We start from the raw sequence: 14,236 nt of genomic DNA on the forward strand, positions 1-14,236 counted from the left end.
TTAAGAAAACTATTAAAACAAGAATTGATTGTTCTAAGGTAAAGACAAGAACAATAGAGTAAGTTCAATTAGGTTTTAAACTAACACAGTTTAATATTTTTATACACACAACGTACAGTTTGTGATATTGAGAATTTCTAGAAAAGTAAATTGGGATTTTTTTTTTTTTTTTTTTTTTTTTTTGGGGGGGGGGGGGGTCCCAGTTGGGAAGGGTATTTATCGGTATCAAATCAGAGAGGTTGACGGCTCTTAACTACTTCACTTCATTTGAACAAGCTTGAATCCCCTTTATCCACGGATGCTTTGTGGCAAGTTTGGTTGAAATTGCCCCAGTAGTGCTTGAGAAGAAGCTGAAGATGTGAAAGGATTACAGACGGACGGATGGATGTACAAACAAACGACAGACAAAATGTGACTAGAAAATGTCAAGCCCAACATCAATTATATCGGCATATGTATAAGAATAACGCAAAAAAATAATTCCAGATAATCATTACTACTGAACAAAAAAATAACATTCAATCTCCAAGTATATATTCAGAGATAAAGAATAGCCTGATATATAAGATATCTCAAGAATTACGGAATCTTGAAACATCAGAGTGATAAACACCAATCCTGGACACAATTTTTTGACCTAAACCTTTTCTCCCTAAAGTATTGAGAGTAATGCTAAATAATACAACTTGTTTACTTATTTATCTGCCATACACTTCTATCCTTCTGTCTTCCTGTCTGTCTCTCTGTGTGTGTGTAAATCTCTCTCTCTCTCCCTCCCCCCCTCTCTCTCTCTCTTCACGGCCTTAGAAAATATTCTTCAACACAATATATCGGAGACAAAATGTGCAAATGTTTACAGTATATATTGTCGCCGACGACAAAATGTGCCGATGCCTGACTGTACATTTTGTCGTCCATTATCCAGGAGGAAAAATGGCTCTTCTCGGTACATACTGTGGCCGGCGACAATATGTACCGATGGACGACAATATGTACCGTCAAACAGGCTCATGCCAAGAAGTACTTGAATAGGTGTATAATTACTTGTATGGGTAACTGCAAATGTTTCAGATAAGAGTAAAGTTAGCTTGTACTGCTCTATGCAGCTGTGACTGCTCCGAAGATTAGGTCTTATGAGTACTATAAAACAGCAACAACCTGTAATTTAAATGGCCGAAACTTGAATAGCCAATGATATTTCCTATTCAGGTATCGGACAAGGAACATATGTGCTTAATTTGATGCTCGTTTCACAAAGTCAAATATTTTATCAACCATCCGCTCCACTAAGTCTTCTTTTAGAATAAAGTTTTAAATAGAGATTTAATTAGTCTTTACCACTTACCTTGAAAAATTTATATTAAAAATACCTGCCATCGGGGTAATTTTTTCTCAAGTTCCTGATCACAGGATATACTAGGTATGAAATTAAAAAAAAAATCCCGGAGTTTTTATTTTTTATTTTTTTTTCATCTGAATACAAAATAAAAATCTCACACTACATTAAGATCTTTGAAACCGTATCACTTAAGTTCCTTGAATATGAATAGAATAAATAAGCAGTACAATACAGACTATGCTATATATATCAAATACAAAACTAATCACAATGTATATTTATTTGATTCTCGAAAGTATCCTCTTAAAAATCACCAATGATAATATGAGTACAAAACATTTATCAAGGGTCTCTGAAAAAAAGATTTTGGTTTAGTTTCATTTTCCTGCTACAAAAATTGAATATCACTTCAATAAAAATTAATATCGAATCATTGTAGGATAGGGACTGTGAATATTATGATATCTGTCTACAGGGATATTGTACCTTAGGTAGGTAAAATGAGAGAGAGAGAGGGAGAGAGAGAGAGGGGGGGGGGAAATCATTGAAATCGTGCAAGTAATTTTCTTTTTTGAATAAAATTCTTTACTTCAAATTTAGATAAACAAAGAAATAAATTGATCACTATTCGTTATCTATACCTCTTACAATTAGTTAACATAATGAGCTAAACGGAATATCTGGAATAATAGTATGTGATTAATTCCATTCAGATGAAGATTCAAACCCAATAGCTTACGCAGATACATTCATTTAAACCTGATTTAATCTTCATAAAATTCCAATATAATATGTTTTGCAGCTTACGCAAACCATTGCAGTTTCTCCCACTTTTTAATAAAAATCACACCCTTTTTCTATATTCATTTGACATTTGAAGAAAAGATAATAATCAAGGGATTTCTTTAAAGACAGGATTTGGAATACTATTTATACTGAATAAAAATAATGAAATTATCTTATATATTTCAGACACTGGGACACGCTGTGGACTGGTAAGTTGTACATATGTAAAAGGTTAACCCCTGAGAAATATTAGCTATTTGAATGTTCTAATAGATTCGCATACTTTGAAGTATACAACACTGTGTATTTTTTAACGGGTTTTTTCAATACTAAATAAATTTAAAAAAAATTACTCTGTGTTTGGTCAATAGCAATTTTACATCACGTGACAGCAAATAGAAAATTTACTGTCTTGGGGGTGATAAACTGCCTTGTAGTCAATAAAACGTACATTTGTATACCGTGTTTTAGTACCAAGCTTGCCCACATGGACAAGGATGTAGTAGAGGAAGATGCATAGAGGGTGAGTATAAAATTTCATTTTCATGGATGTTTGAGATTTTCTGTTGCTTTCAGTGATACGAATACACTGTCCACTGAACTTTAAAAAGAACAACATTGATCCAAAAATTACATGAAATACGCCAGAGTGAAAATTACCAGCTTTTATAGTCTTTTATTTGCCAATTTTACATGGAGATTGTAATTAAAACAATTACCCAATTTGGCGCTTAAATTCACGAATAGTCAATGAAAAGTCTAGTTGCAGAAGTTATAGCTTTACTTTTATAAAAGCACATTATTTAGTGTTGAAGAAATAACTTTGTAGCAATGAGACCATTGAAATCCAAAAAAAAAAAAAAAAAAAAAAAAAAAATCATCTTTCATTGCAATTCTTAAATCAATGTAGCAGTTCAAGTAACTTTTCATAGATATACGAGGGTTGTTCGGAAAGTTCGTAGACTAGCTCAATGAAATTAAAACCCGCTTAAGATACATCAATGAATTTTTTAACGTTTAATTAGCATCATCATTTTTATTTATGTAATAAACTATACATCATTAGTTGTATTTTTTAATAAATTGTTGATGTTTTTGAAAGCAGTGGTATGTCCAGGTGGCGTAACCTAAAAGATAACGTTTTTTTCTACCTAAGTGTAATTGAGAAAAAATCTTTTTTGATATGAACATTTGTCAACCAAAAATGCTGTTGATTCATCCATGTGGTATGACATAATTGTACCGTAAATTTGCAATTTTTACCCATTTTGTAACTTATATGAAATTTTATCGTAAATTTTATATAAAATGTCCAAACAAAAAAGGGGTTGTAATGACGTCAGAAAGGGAGCTGGGTTTCTTTTTTCAATATTCTTAAAAGTTTCACCCCCAAAGAAACTGGCATAGACATAGGAAATATTTAAATGTGCTACTGAAAAATAAAATGAATATAGAGTAATTATTTTCAAATGCCGAAAAAGATAAGAGAGACGAGAGATGTTAAAGCTAATGTCGATTTGTAGTAAGGGTGTCCAAAGTTTGTCACGTCGAAAAGTGACGTTGATCATGTTTGATAGATGTTGAACTCCGACAAGCAAATATGCTGTTACAATCAAGTTACGATCTTTCACTATGTATAGAGCTATTTACAATATTATATGCAATGAAATCAGCTGTTCATGACATTGTAAAATCATATAAACAACATGGGTTTAAATCTTTATTTAACTCCAGGGAATCTCATCAAGATAAGTGTATGAGGTAGAGAATGTGGACACTGAGAAACAATGACGTCATGAAACTAAATGGCGACAGCGCCGGGTGATCATATAATGTCTTTTTATTTTGATAATAATCTGGTAAATATTCAAGCTATCAAGCTAAAATTTTCAACATTTCTTTAACTTCTGTTGTTTTATGTTCATTAAAAATTTTGTAAGCATAAACTACATAGTATTAATTTTATCGCATGAGTCCACGAAATTTTCTCAAAATTTGTGGAAATGAAATGCTTCCTTTTTTAAATTTGTTTTACGTAACTTTATATCTGTCTTTATGTATTTCTGTATGATTTATGCTGGTGAAAAAATAAAAAAAAAAAATCAGTATCCATACATTTTTAGAATATCCATCTGAAAATCTAATTCCTTGTCCTAATGTGCAACATTTCATGTAAAAAATATTTAAAATGTATTATCACTTCTTTTAATATATCACTAAGACAGATAAACATGTATAAAAAATCAGCCTTATTTAATCTCAATTGTCATAAAATTTTGAGTTAAAAATTTTAAGGAATAATATTGAAGGAGAATGTCAAGATTGAATTCAAAACTGATTTAGTAATAATACCTCTTATCATTTCAGGTCTGGAACAATGCGATGAGGTATGTTATAGAAAAACTTCTATGATTAATGTAACACAGCAAAAGAAACCCCAATATTTTCACTCTTTTTGTCTTTCAATATCTAATGGTGAACCATACTTTAAACCATGTCACTTACTGAAGCATATGAAAGATTATTTAATTATCATTAAAAATAACATAATAAGGTACTTTTAATTGGTAGTGTAATAAATAAAACCAGACATAAGAATGTGCTCACTCGAAGATTTACTGAGCTTTCCGGATTTAATTCTTAATTCTCTATAAAACACATATTTTATTTTATAGTATAGATGTCCTCTAGGACAGGTCTGTAGGAGTGGATATTGTGTAAGAGGTAAGCATAACATGTTCCTAAATTGATTTTGTAGTCTGTCGTTTCAACAACACCAAAATATGAACCGATTTTGTTATTTGACAAAAGTTATATAAGGATATAAAATAGAATTGACGTTTCATTGAAGTTTTCTTTCTTTACATTGAAACCGTAAATGTAGTTTTAAATCTTTGTAATAACGTCTTGGGTAATTGAAAAAGCCCCCCCCCCCCCCCAAATATATGTCTTGATAGGTTACTTTTCTGAACAGAATCTCTGGAAGAAGTACATATATACCGCCCTTCTTTCATTACGTGATTTTAACGAAACTCAATTGTCGACTGTACTGAATACAATATTAAAGCAAGAGAACTCTCAGATCTATCGGCATGAGCATCACTAAAGAGACATAATTTGTCGAAATGCGCATCTGGTGCATCAAAATTAGTACCGTATATTATAAATTATGACCCCTGGGTCGATGGGTCGAGGCCCCTGCTGGTGGACTGTTAGTCCGCGAGGGTCTCTACAGACCAGTTGCTAAGTACTCTTCAACTCTTCAAAGTTTTTTTTTTTTTTTTTTTTTTTTTTTTTTTTGTTGTTTTTTTGTTGTTGTTTTTTTTTAATTATATATTTCGGATTTATAACATTTTGGCATGAGCATCACTGAAGAGACATAATTTGTCGAAATGCGCATCTGATGCATCAAAATTGGTACCGTAAATTATATACATTCATAAGATATTATGTTAGAAATTCATAATTCGTGTCTCTTTTCTTATCTCGTCTTTTACCATGCACTTTTAATGGAATACATTAAGAAATTGTTTACACAATTAGGATTTAGTTACGGATTGTCAGAAATCCGACGCTTAATCAGCAAATACGTGCAAATAACTTTTGATATACATCTCAGGTTTCCTATATATCTTGAAACAGTGCCCATTGAAACATATCATAACTTGAAAATATTTAAAATCCGAGAAACCTTTTTTTTCTGGGGGAGGGAGAAGAAGGGAGGGGCTTTCATGTTTAAAGAAATCTAATAAAGTCCTTAGAAGGGTTCACTATTCCAAGATTCTTTTTAACCGCTTGTCAGATTTTTACACTCGCTAGAGACCACGATTTGTTTAATACCATCGGTCGTTTACATGTGTGTCGTATATTAGCTAGTAGAAAGTAGAATTGAATATAATCACAAAATATGTAGAAAGTATATGATAGAAATATAGACTTAGTTATTTTCTTGTTAAATAAACAGAAATTTAAGCTTGACCAAGCTGCATTCGTTAAAATAAATAGAAAATTTGCATTGATTATCAATAATATAAGATGTAAAAGAAGATTTGATATTATTTTTGTTTGTTTGTTTGTTTTTGGTATGTTTTGTTGTTGCTGTTTTTTTCTTTTTTTAATTTCTTGCTTTTTTTGTTTTATTGTTGCAAAATACGTTAATTAGCATAAAAAACAGAAATTTCTTTACTTAAAGAACAAATATGGATCAAGATCAAACTATGCAATTAATATCAGACATGTTTTTTTTTTTTTTTTTTTTTTTTTTTTTTTTTTTTTTTTTTTTTTTTGTTTGTTTGTTTGTTTGTTTGTTTGTTTTTTTTTTTTTTTTTTTTTTTTTTTTTTTCAATTGTAGATAACTATAGGCAATGCAGCAGGGTAAGTAAAGGCATACTCGTATCCATCTTTAAGTCAGGGCAGAATAAAAAATGTCTCATTAACCATATATTTGATCTTTCAAATATTTCACTGAAAGCTTTTGAATCTTAAATAAAAGATGTTTAAGTTTTATTAATCTACAATTTATTTATTTTTTTTATTATTATTTTCAATGATTCTTTGGGTATGATCAATCGGCTTTAATATGAAAAGTACGATATAAAAATTTGAGAATGAGTTCTAACAATATGAACAGACTGCATGTATCTCATATAATATCAAGAATTAAAAAAAACCATATTGAGATAACTGCAAAAGTAGTATTTAAATATGATCTCTTTCAATGAAATAATTAAGTTATTATATGATTTAATAATTCCTATCTCTCTAATTGGCTGAAATCGAACATTGTAGAAAGAAAATATTACGTTATGTTCACCTCCACGTGAGCTTCCACGCGAACATAAAGACTTATTGTTTTCTACATTGGACTAATTTTATAAATATAGATCGGCAAATTTCAAACTGTTACAAATAATTTTGGAAAGTACATTCACTTGCACCATGATTCAACTCAGGTAAACATAACATTCAGGCACATGAAATCTGGGTGTGGGTGTGTGGAGGGGGTGTAAGGGGCCTGCACAATGTATTTACAACAGTTATCAAAATACAGTTGCTTAAATGTAAAGAGAAAATGCCAATTAATGAGATTGGTATTTTTAAAGTTCTTACAAAAGGAAAGCAAAAAAAAAAAAAAAAAAAAAAAAAAAAAAAAAAAAGCAAGAACAAAAATTGGGCGGAGGGATAACATATATTTACTTCTGCATCTACAGTAGCTGATTGATTTGAACAATGTACATGTATTTCTTTCTGCTTTAAGAGTGTAATTAATGCATTAAGAGTGTAATTAACCTGTCAGTAGAAAAATTGTTCCGTCACCAGTGGTAAAAATTTAATTGCGCGGAATTTCATCTAGAATAAAATAAATCAAACTGCTATGAGTTAAGGATAAACTCTAAATCACCTTATAGGGCATTATTGAGAAACTTTGAATGAAAAATTAAACTTAATGTGGCTAAACATTCATTGTGCATTGTCCCTACGTAAGCACTTGTTTCGATATCTTTTTCAAGATTTTGGAAAAAAAAGTAGCATTTGTCCTTAAAACGAAGCTTGATTTATTGTTATTGCCTATTACAAAACAATATGGAAGACTAAAAACAAAGCCTGATACTGTATGTATTGAATTAATTACAGGGTAAACAATATTTTATTAATATCGTAAAAAATTGAAATCCAGATATTGATGATATTCATATTGTCACAGATTGGAGTTTGTCCACCTGGACAACTATGTGTGAATGGGAGATGTCAAAGTAAGTACTCCATGGTTAATCATTTCTTACTTATATTAAACAAATATAGTCTTTGTTTGTATATAAGTATATATAAGTTGCTAAAATACTGGTCCAAATGAAAAATGAAATGAATGGGACCGCAACGGAGGTTCAGAATGTTGGAGGATCAATAGTAATATTATTTAAGGATAGATCTTGAATGTACGATGGCCGACAGCGGCCGCCATTTTCTGATTAAGAATATTGTCATTTTATACGGTGTTTTTGTCAATTTTCGTACACAAATAAGAACTAAACTGGTTATGCTATATGTACATTTTTTACACCGACAATTTCCACCAGCGAAAAACATTAAAATTCTTTCGTGTGATATGAAATTAAGAAACATAAAACAGGTGATTTGAAACAGATAAGGTGCAATTTAGTGATTTTCACTCTCAGTTAGCCTGAGATATCCAATTAATACTAATTAACCCAATTAATACTAGATGCTATGACGTAAAATCGTTATTCTGTCACCTTTCTTGTTGTATCATTAAAAAGATATACTTGGGATTGTAATTAAAAAGGCAGACAAAATCAATACGTTTGTTGTAATGGATATACATCATGTATCTCCTCAGAGTGTATGAGACAACTCGATTCTGTCTATTATGTAGAGGTAGAAAAACAGGATTGAGTAGCTCTACATGTGAGCATCCAATATAAGGTTTTTGGAATGTTTTTGATTTTTGGAATCAAACGGAAATGCATTCGTTTTTAAGGTAGTACGATCCTCAGGTTCTGAAAATCAGTTTTTAAGGAATTGAAAAAACTCACAAAAATGTCTCTGATTTCACATAGTGACGTGAATTTTCCCATGAAATTTCTTCAAAGTTCAACATTACAGTGTATCGATCAAATTATATAGGGAAAATCATCAAATCTCAAATATATATTTTCAGGAAATGCGAATAAAAACATCAGCTATGCATTTTCTAATTGAAAATTGATCAACAAATATAATTTAGGATAGAAAAACATAGGTATCCAGGCATTTGGAGAACATTGCATCTTTTTTATGCTTGTACAGTATTTTAGTTCTTCTTTTTACTTCAATTGTCATATAATACATAGTGTAAAAAGCTTATGCTATCATTGCTAGACATCTCATATCACATATTTCATATTATGCTAATAAGCAGTGGTATCTAATGCTAGAATAAAGGAAATTCGATTTCTTTAAAATTGAATTTATTTTTTTCTGTTATTGGGTACAAATATCAACGTTTTACAAGACCATTTCTAAGACTTCAAAGAACCTTGAATCATATTAAAGTGCATGAAATGAAAATTGTTGCACGAAAAGATTTCAATTTCAAGCTTCATTTTGAGACTTTTTAAATAAATTGTGCCAGCCATCTGCGAGAAAATCCCCGGACACAGTTCTTAGGCGTACAATAGCAAAACATATATACAAATACATGCACTGAAATTTGATTGGCTATATCGGAGTAGTTTTCCAATAAAATACCTTTAAAGTGTCCATCTATATAAAGTGTCCATCTATATTACAAAAATATTGCCTAATTTAATGAAGCTTGAAGGGAATGGGGTATCATAAGGGATTGAGGAGCCGTTTGGAGAACATTTGTAACAGTTCCCATTATCATTAGCACTAGTTATGTCGCCCCGAACGAAGTCGGTCGACATATTGCTACTGTACGCCTAAAAACTGTGTCCGGGGATTTTCGCGCAGATGGCTGGCACAATCTTCCTGAAACTTTTCACAAAAGACGATCACTAGTTGACAAAAACGCTGTACAAAATGACAATATTCTTAATCAAATGTGGCGGCCGCTGTCGGCCATCGTATGAATGACAACGTGAACATTTTTTTTTTTTTTTTTCACAGCAATATCATTGCATTGCATGTACACGTGCAATAGAAAACAGGAAAAAATGGAAAAAAAGGAAGTTCTAAACGTGTACAATATGTTTGTCTGTGGTTTATTATTTTTTTCATCAATATTAAACCTATACAGTCGTGGTAGTATTGCGATATGCAATTGTTTTTTTTAATACATCATGTAAAATGGTCTAAATATCGATTTCTTAAGTATAATTATATCAGGTTTTTACAGATGACGGAAGCAGAAACTCATTGGCAAAGGAAGAAAAAGAAAGAAGGATATTAAAATCAAAATCTATGTCTTACAAAAATAAAAGTATGTTTGATGCAGTCTTACTCGTTTGGATTGTATGAAATAATTTGATTTATATAAGAAAAGTTGAAAAAGCAAAGGATTAGTTTAAAACTTATTTTGGAAATCATTGGGAATTCATGGATATTCAACAAACAAACGAATACTTAGCATAACACCCACCTTCCCCCAACACAAACACACACACACACACACAGAGAGAGAGAGAGAGAGAGAGAGAGAGAGAGAGAGTATAAATCAATAAATCAACATCATTTTATGTTTATTTCAAAGATTAACATACTGATCATCAAATTGTAAATGTGCACAGGCCGTCACAACAACAAATGGTTACAATGGCAAGGCAATGACCCCTCAAGTGACAGAGGTCAGATGTTATTTTGGCCAGGTTGCAGAGATCAGATGTGTGTAATCTTTAAACACGGTTATATAAAAATGAATGCCCAAGAGACGTTTTTAGTCAACATCAGTTGCAGATGAAAATAAGAACCGTATCGGAGGAAACTATATGTGCTGAAAATGGCTTTATATGGGTGGGATGGATAGATATTTTTTTCAACCTCAATAAAGAGTTTAAATTTAACTGCTTCATTGATGTTGAATGATTGAAATTTTGTATTTGTTTACAGTTCTTACGTTGATGAACCAAAAAACTCATCACCAGTAGTTGGACTTCTCTATTGGACTTTTGAGAGAAGCGCTGACTTCTACAATCGACGACTTACTTTTTCTCTGGGACACTATACGGCAACTCTTTTGTGATAAAAATATTTAGCTTAACAGTTAATTAAACGATAATAATTGGGCAATTCAATGCACATATTACGTTTTCTAGGGAGGTGAAGGAGAAATACCCTATACTAACCCCCCTCCTATCCCATTTGACCAACTACTGCCAAGTTTTCATTCCGGAATGTTTTTTTCTTCCTTATTGGATTCCTTCGTAAAATGAGATTGAAATTAAATACTATCCCTCATGAATAAGGTATTTTAAGTTAATTAATTCTATCTCCCATCGTCTCTTGTGTTGATTGCATACAAGTAAATCATGTACGTGTCCCTAACACCATACCTATGACCACTAGTAAGGTTTTCTAATCTAATATCAATTCAGTACCACCGTACATGACACATGTTTAAATGTCAAAGTAAGCCGACGAGTGTAAAAGTCAGTGCTTCTCGCAAAAGTCCATTAATGACCAAGACAGGTACATGTGTACAATACAAAATTATATCGTTAACTTCTGCTCCGTGACGTTCTACAACGTCATCTTTTTTAGCCATTTTCACAATGAGGACTATCTATCTTCTGAATTTGATTTCTTTTCAACGAAGCAAAGTATAGAGCCATAATTTGGAATATATATTGATGTAACAATTCTTCATTTGCACGTCTAGGTTTTTTTTTTCTTTCTTTCTTTTTTATTTTTGTTTTTGTTTTGTTTGTTTGTTTTTTTTATTTGTTTTTGCTCCATTTTACAGGGGAATGACAACACACATTTTTTAGAATATTGTTTGTAAATTACTAAATTTTGACAGGCTCCGCGATCAGATTTTTGCAGTTTTTAATTCTGGATAAGTTTGAAATAAATCAAATTATTTTAAAAAGTTTTAATACACATTCCATTTTATAGATAAAACATTTTTACCATTTATGAAAATAATATGAGGTTAAGGGAAAAAAGTTAGGACAGAAGTCTGCGAACTTTCCAAACAGCCTCATGTATATAAACTGTTGAAGCATAATTTTGAGTGGTGATTAAATTTCGTTGATTTGTCATCTAAAATAGTTTCGCAGGCATTTGATTTCATTGTTTTGAAAGTAGACCTATTCAATATATAGTCATATAAAAATTCTGTGTGGAATTTAAATTCGGTGATATTTGTTAACAACGAAATGAACGAAATTTAATCCTCCACGAATATTTCTGATTTTACAGTATATATTACAGTGGCTGCAACGTTATTGTTGACAACTTACACGAACGATCACGTTACACGAACGATTCCGCACGATTAACGCACGATAAAACCTGTTACACGAACGATCCCTCACGCACACGATTCTACACGTTACACGATCTTACACGATTGCTAACGCAAACGCACGATTCTTCACGCAAAATAGTTCAAATTCTTTAGGAATGGATATTTTCAAAACGAAATAAGCCTTAATACTTATTTTAGATTTCCAATAATTATTGATATTATTTCATCGACTTTGAAAAATAATAGAAAAAATAGAAATGGATATTTCTGAAACTAAATACATGTAAGACTTATTAATTATTTTAGATAACAAATAATTATTTACATAATTCTCCGACTTAAGAAAATTGTTTTTTTTTCGTTCTATCAATAGATGTACATGTAGGTGGACCGTGAGTTTTGATTGAATTGGATTTCATAATATGCAGAAAGATATAAGTCTGAAAAAAATGGCATGAAAATGAATTAAATTATTAGTTTAATCCATGTTTTCATTTGTGAATCTCTAAACTCAACAATTATTTTACAAATCATTTATTTGCAGAAATTATAAAAATAGTAGTTAAAAGTAAGCTCCAGAGATAAACACTGATAAACGAAACCCCGACAATCATGTCGTGTACATGCACATTCGAAGACTAAATATTTATGTAAGCGTAGAAAATTGTTTATTTATTTATTTGTAAAAATATCTATTTTTGATCTATTGATTTCAAAAATATCCTGACCATAATTAGCAGTAAACATAATTAACATCAGAGAAAAAATCCTTAAACATCTAAGTACGGTATATCACAAAAAATCACGCGATTTGACGAAAACACAATATTGTACGACTTACTATATTGCTTATTTCCAAACGATAATTAGTTCGTTCTGCTTTCAATTATGTAAATCGCGTTTCATTCATTTTATTTGGATTGGGAAAAAAAATCTGACAAGCGAAATGCTTGTATAAAAAATATCATTCCGATAAAAACTTACAAAACGAAATTTACACGTTTCTTAACGCACGATCACGCACGATTAAAACCTCAAACGATTGAGTCTGATACACGCACGATCTCGCACGCTACACGAACGATCACGCACGTTACACGAACGATTCTACACGATTGGTTTGTCAACAATAACGTTGCAGGCACTGTATATATTATTTTATATACCTATTTACTGGCTATGAGGACAATAGCAACTTTATCGTCCCCCAAGACAGCAACTATTTCCCGAGGCGCAGATGATAATGGAATATATATATATATATATATATATATATATATATATATATATATATATATATATATATATATATATATATATATATATATATATATATATATATATATATATATATATATATATATATATATATATATATATATATGGGGTGTGTGTGTACATGTACATATAATGAACTTATTTTTTAGGTAAACTGATTTGAAATCTACTACTGAAATATAATTGCTTTATTTGATGTTTAGAGGGAGCATTACAGCAAGTGCTTATAGTTTTCAAATCAACATCTCTCAGTCCGTCCAGCGGTATAATTTCTCTGACTAATGATTGTTATTGTATTTACTTCCATTGAATTTTTACTATTTATATGTTTTGTTTGTTTATTTGTTGTTTAACGCCCCTCTCGAGAATTTTTCACTCATATGGAGACATCACCACTTGCCGGTTCAGAGCTGCACATTTATACTTATACTCGGCACTCAGGAACACTGAGCAGTGAGGAATCTTTTTCGTGCCAACACTTACTGCAACAGTGAACCTAGGTTTATAAGAAAGACTGGTCTTCAGGTCCCGCAGTGGATTTGAACTCGCGACGAAAAGGTCAGCTTCTTACTCCGCGACTCTAAAGCTGTGCCACGCGGGCGACCTATTTATAAAGATTCTTCGGAATTAATGCATTACAGCAAACCTTTTTACCGTATTCATCACTTTATGTTTATACAATGTTATTTATTTTCCCCTGGTTAGTATAATTTACAGGATACATTTTCCTATACATCGGAAATCATCCCCAAAGATCTTTTGCCGTATAGGAAAAATGCTCTCCAACATTCCGGACAATTCGAAATTAAATACATGTACAATCAATATGTTATTTTGATTGTTGATAACAATGAAATTAAACTTCAAGAATGCATGTACAAGATTCCGAGCCATTGAAATTTCTT

General features: G+C 31.1%; 1 long non-coding RNA gene across 1 annotated transcript; it reads left to right on the forward strand.

The window, feature by feature from the left end:
- The first annotated feature begins 4,801 nt into the window (after positions 1 to 4,801).
- Positions 4,802 to 10,081, forward strand: LOC133176846 (uncharacterized). Its single transcript, XR_009719564.1, has 2 exons — positions 4,802 to 4,849; positions 9,974 to 10,081. It is a non-coding gene; the product is annotated as an uncharacterized LOC133176846 (long non-coding RNA).
- Positions 10,082 to 14,236: the final 4,155 nt, after the last annotated feature.

This window comes from Saccostrea echinata, unplaced genomic scaffold (assembly GCF_033153115.1).
Source record: "Saccostrea echinata isolate AGI-Se365-2 ecotype Australia unplaced genomic scaffold, CSIRO_AGI_Sech_v1 ptg000083l, whole genome shotgun sequence".
Classification (NCBI taxonomy): domain Eukaryota; kingdom Metazoa; phylum Mollusca; class Bivalvia; order Ostreida; family Ostreidae; genus Saccostrea; species Saccostrea echinata.